The sequence below is a fragment of the Tribolium castaneum genome, chromosome 6 (genome assembly GCF_031307605.1).
Source record: "Tribolium castaneum strain GA2 chromosome 6, icTriCast1.1, whole genome shotgun sequence".
In the NCBI taxonomy this organism is placed as follows: domain Eukaryota; kingdom Metazoa; phylum Arthropoda; class Insecta; order Coleoptera; family Tenebrionidae; genus Tribolium; species Tribolium castaneum.
Genome location: NC_087399.1, coordinates 10,253,852 through 10,259,120, shown reverse-complemented (window position 1 = coordinate 10,259,120; position 5,269 = coordinate 10,253,852). Strand labels below are relative to the sequence as shown.

Sequence of the window (5,269 nt, the reverse complement as noted above, 5' to 3'; positions counted from 1 at the left end):
AGCCAAATTACCGTTGCATCATTAAACCCCGAAAAATAAATGGCCACACCAAAAAATAACCAAATCGCTCGGCTGATCCAAGAAGAAAAATAAATTTTGTTGTTAAAAACTCAATCAAAGTTTTGCTAGTAATTTGGGCAGTCACCTTTTGAAACAATTGATGAAGCATTTCTATGCGGCATTTTGTGTACCACTGAAAAAAACTGACAAAAGTGTGCGCGTTGTCAGAAAAGTAAAATTGATTTAATTTGGTGAAATTACTTTAAAAACCAACAACAGTGGCTGAAATTTCTGTGTTGTTGAAAAAGGAATCAATATTCGCCTATGGAACTTGTCGTTGGACTTTTTGTGAAATGTTATTTATGAAATTTAAAGTTCAAAGAATCGTCAATAATTTGAAGACACAGGAAGCGTACCTGAACTAAATCGAGAGAGGACAAAACACGTCACTAGAAACGAAGCAATAGTTGGGGCTGAAATTCAAACTTTTGAAGAGAATCTAAGAGGATCCAAGGAATCTAAGAGCAGTGTACGAAAGATTTTCAAAGTCCTGAATGTTCAAGTGTCTAGAATTTTTCTGTTGTTGTTCAGTCTTTTACTCCATTTTGAAAGAATTAAAGCATCCAGTACCAAAGTAAGTCAAAAATATTGTTTTTTAACTTTGTTTGGGTGAGAGATAATTGTGAAATGTGCCTTGCGTAACAGTTACGTTTTTGCGAGTAGGATTGACCAAAATTCAATGATAGTGCTCATTTGTCTCATAGAAATCTACGCTTTTGCATCTGTACCAACGTTTAACAGTTTGTTTCTCATTTTTCTCGCGAAACAGACCTCTTCCACGGACGAGATTTTTTTGACAGCATTTTTCACTGACGATAATTTTTTAATATAAGTCTTAAAAGGCTTAACATTTTAAAAAAGCATGTAAAAATTACGTTTTTCAAACATGAGTTGTTGCATTAATTGTATTTTAATCTTTATCTTCTAAAATATCTGCATTTTAAATTTCATAAAAATCCGTTGACAAATAGAGATATCAGGCTCGAAAGTCTTAGCTGAGACACCCTGTATACGCATAATTTTCATAAACCATCATATTTTTGGTAACACAAACGACAAAATTTGTTTTATAATTTTATTTCATACGCATAATCCATCATGAATTAGGTATTAGCTGTTTCAAAACCATAAAAACGTAAACGTCGCATTTTCTCTTAAAATAATAGCTAATGTAATTTATACTGTCAATGAGAAATCTAATCACTGATAACTATTTGACAATTTCATCAAACTTATTAAAAAAAAATGCTAAAAATGCGACGTTGGCGTTATTGTTGTTTTGAAACATCTAATATATGTTTAAAAATTATTACAAAATAATTATACAGGTTCAATAGTAAACACTTGATTTGGTTGTCCTTTTTTCTTGGGATTGGCTACCAAACCACTTCCTGGAACAAAATTCTTAGCATTTATTTCTATAACAAGATTGTCATAGGTCGCAGCAATATGACCAGTGCTATGATCAATGATCCATTGCTGATTTCGTTTGCAGTGTTTAGGAAAGGCGATTATATCTGAACCAGCTCCCTTGTTGTACCGTATATCCAAAACCCTCCTGTTAACATACAATTTTTGTTTTTTATTAGATATTGTCTATTATTATGTTTTATACCCTGTGGCACGATTAATAATTATAAACTTTCCAAATTCTATCATTTTTAGTGACCATAACTGTGTCATTGACTTGGTTGCAGTCTCAATTTTAAGTTGATCTAACTTTTCACCCTTTCCATCTATGACTAAACCCGATTTCTGGTGTTTTATCATGAAGTACTCACTGCTTTCACAGTATTTCGTCTGAAATGATATATACTATTAGAGATTGTAAACTAATAATAATAACATTATTAACTAATAAGGATAATTTGGTAAGAAACACAGTTCGTAAAGTTTGAAAGTAATTTATGATTCAAATTATGAATTTTTTGGCGATTTGACACATTCTCTTTGTTTTGTAAGTTACTTAAGGAAACTTGTCGCTATTGTTGAAATTAGTTATTTTAATCAATTTTATCACTAAAAGTATTACACTCTGTTGTTGCCTTCAAATCAAAATTTGGAGACTAAACTTGGATGTTGGTGTATAACTACAGTAAAGCATTTCAAATCGTTAAAAAAATGTTCTCACTCTTTTAAAGATTATTCAAAGTAGGTAAAGTAACTGCAATAAATTTAAATTGCAATAACTTGGTCAGTCTTACTGACATGGAAACGATTCTTGTACCAAATACTTAATTGAACTATTAGCTTAATTTCATCTCGATTACGAGAGGTTTATTATAAAAATATCTACAAAAACGCATCTCAAAAATTACACTGCACAAACATGACACGTGACAAGAAAAATACAGTGTTCTCAGTTTATTTTTTTCATAAATAAAGCTTGTTATATGTATATGTTAGAATCTACATTTATTGAGGAATCTATCAATTTTAATAATATCAAAAAGTCTTGACAATTTTTAATTTAGCCTAATTTTCCTTCGTCTCATCTATCTTGAATAATGTTGAAAAACTGCTTTTAACACCTTTTTGGGGACTGCAAACATATAATCGTTTCGATTTAACGTTTCTAAATATTTCACAATAGTTTAGATCAAAATTAACTACAAAGTTTTAATGTGAAAGCTTATTTGAGTTGACTAATAAATATCGATTTCAGTTTTTGTTTTTCAAGAAATCGAACAATTCCATTCAAATTACAAACGTAGACCTACTTTACAGTTCATTTAATTAAAGTAAAAAAGTCAATTTTTTCTAAGGAAACAAATACGAAATCTCTATTTTTACTATGTTAATATAGTTATTAAAAATACGAGTGCAAAAACACTAGCTTAAAGTTTGAGGACTACCGTTATGCACTTTAAGCGTTTTCGTATGAATTTTTTTTTGTTGGAACATTTTAATTTAAAACACGTAGCTTCGGAAACGTGTTTTAAAATAGTGTTTATAGTCTAGGATTCAGATATTACAAAGAAGGCTTTAAATGTTACAAACGAAAAAAATTATAAAAATTTAATTTATGATACAAAGCTTCTTATCTTGGTTGTATTGTACTGCGAACAAATTAATGATCTTACCTTAGTTAGAACTGCACTAATTATTGGTTTTAACTAATTAGTAATTACACATATGTACTTCATTTTTAGCCCAAAAATAATACACAAAAATATGACTATAGTTAGTTTCCGGTAAATCGAAGATATTTTTATATAAAAAGCTATTTTTTCTTATTTAAGTCTAAAATTTATCGAATCTTAACAATCAAAAAACTCACTTTGTATGGATATGCATTTTTGAGACTCACTTTTTTCTAAAAGTAGGTTTTAGTAAAAAAATTAATATTAGTGTGTTATATACGTATCTCTTTTTTTTTAGTTTTGCTAAACTCTGAAAAAATTGACGGAGTCTGAAGGATGTTTGGAAATAGCGCCTTAGAGTGGATAAAATATTATTTTAAAAATAAAAGTTAAGCAGAAACAGGTAAGTGGATTTCTGAATTCCTCTCTTAGATGAAAAAAATTATTTTAAGTTGAACTGCGACTTTTGGATCCGATTTTGCTTTTCGCTATTGAACAAATCAATGCCTGAATTTAAGCTTTTTATTTGAAATGATTTATATGAACCAACAAAACAAATCGAAACTTTTTTACAGCCACTGTACTTGCCATTTCGCCAAAATGAAAAGTGACAAAATGATAATAAAAAAGTGCTGAGGTATACACATGCATACCTCTTCTGGATCCTTTAAAAAATATTTGTTTTTTGTGTATCTTTACCTCATTGCCACCAGTGACAATAGAGACACCAAACAGAAGCACAAATGCACAAATGAAATTCATTTTCCTTATTCCAAAATTCAACTAAATTAAGAGAATCTAATTTATTCTTTTATACTTTTGCAAACACAAAAATACGCTTATATGATTTTCATATTTATATTGTATTTTATATTTGTATTGTGTAAAAAAATTCAAAACTGTGAAATCGAGAAAATAAAATGTTTTATATGTGATTTAGATTACATAGGACAATCTATATTTTATGTAATTGTTTAGTAGTGTCCATAAAGTTGTTTTTTACTCACCTTTAAACATAACATTTTAATGCAGTTCTTTATGGCTAAATTTGACGATTTTGAAACTAAGAAAACAAGAGTTTCACCCTAACAGCTCTAAAATTCAATTGCGTAGTCCACTAAACTTTTGCCTGAACTGCACCATCTACGTATTATATTCATCGTGTTAGGGTATAATTTAGCAACGATTTTAAGAAAAATAAAGATAGGCAAATAGAATCATTCAAGTAAAGTGTATATCGAAAATGTATAGATTTTCTAAAAAATCGCTTTCTACTTATGGTTTCAAATTTTGAGAACTGCTGAACTGGGATAATAAAAATTAACGTATACTTTTACATTATTGACAAAACTGCGGACATAGATTAATTTCTTCGTTTACTCTGTAAATCTTCCGTTTTAGTTTGTGTAGATAGGAAAGTAGGTATGCAAAAATGGTATAAGGGTTTTTAACTCATCTGACCATGACACATTCATATACAAAATATTGCTAAATCATTCCCTAACATCCTGTATTCATAAAAATTTTGGACGCCAAGTGTGATTTGTTTTAGAGTACATATTTTTAGCCTTATTTAATTATTGTTTATTCAGAATGAAATTGTGACTTTTCTGTATACTACTTTTTTCTGGAAATATAGTTCAGTGACTTGGATATGTTTTAAAATAAATATCTTAAACTCTACTTTAAATATATTGCAGTTGTTACATATTATTATTAATTAATTATTATTTGACGTAAGCCCTAAGCCCTAAAATTTTCCATTTCTTACTTTTCACTTATTGTATACAGTATGTTCAAAAATAGTTGTTGCATCAAGTTGACTATAGAATTCAAATTCAGTGTGCCGCTTCGTCCAAATGACTATTGTAGTTTCTCTTTCAAATCTTGGGATTAGATTTTTGCTCGCTTTTTTGCATTTTTCGGCAACGTTGTTTCAAGTGTAAGGTTTGTCTTGATTTATGTTTTATATTTCCGTAATTTTTGTTGTTGTGTGTATATCTCATCCCAGTTCATAGTAGAATTTTTCAAAAGCGCATTTGAATTTTTTGGAGTGAAATAGAGCACAAATTCAAAGTTTCTGGTGGATTTTATTGCTGGGACTTAGTTTAACAGAGAATTTTTTT

General features: G+C 29.1%; 1 non-coding gene across 1 annotated transcript; it reads right to left on the bottom strand.

Annotated features, from left to right (window-relative positions):
• Nucleotides 1-1,121: 1,121 nt before the first annotated feature.
• Nucleotides 1,122-3,994, bottom strand: LOC103313786 (uncharacterized). Its single transcript, XR_010334588.1, has 3 exons — nt 3,843-3,994; nt 1,676-1,860; nt 1,122-1,618 (listed from the first exon to the last, which is right to left on the bottom strand). It is a non-coding gene; the product is annotated as an uncharacterized LOC103313786 (transcript).
• Between the last annotated feature and the right edge of the window lie 1,275 nt (nt 3,995-5,269).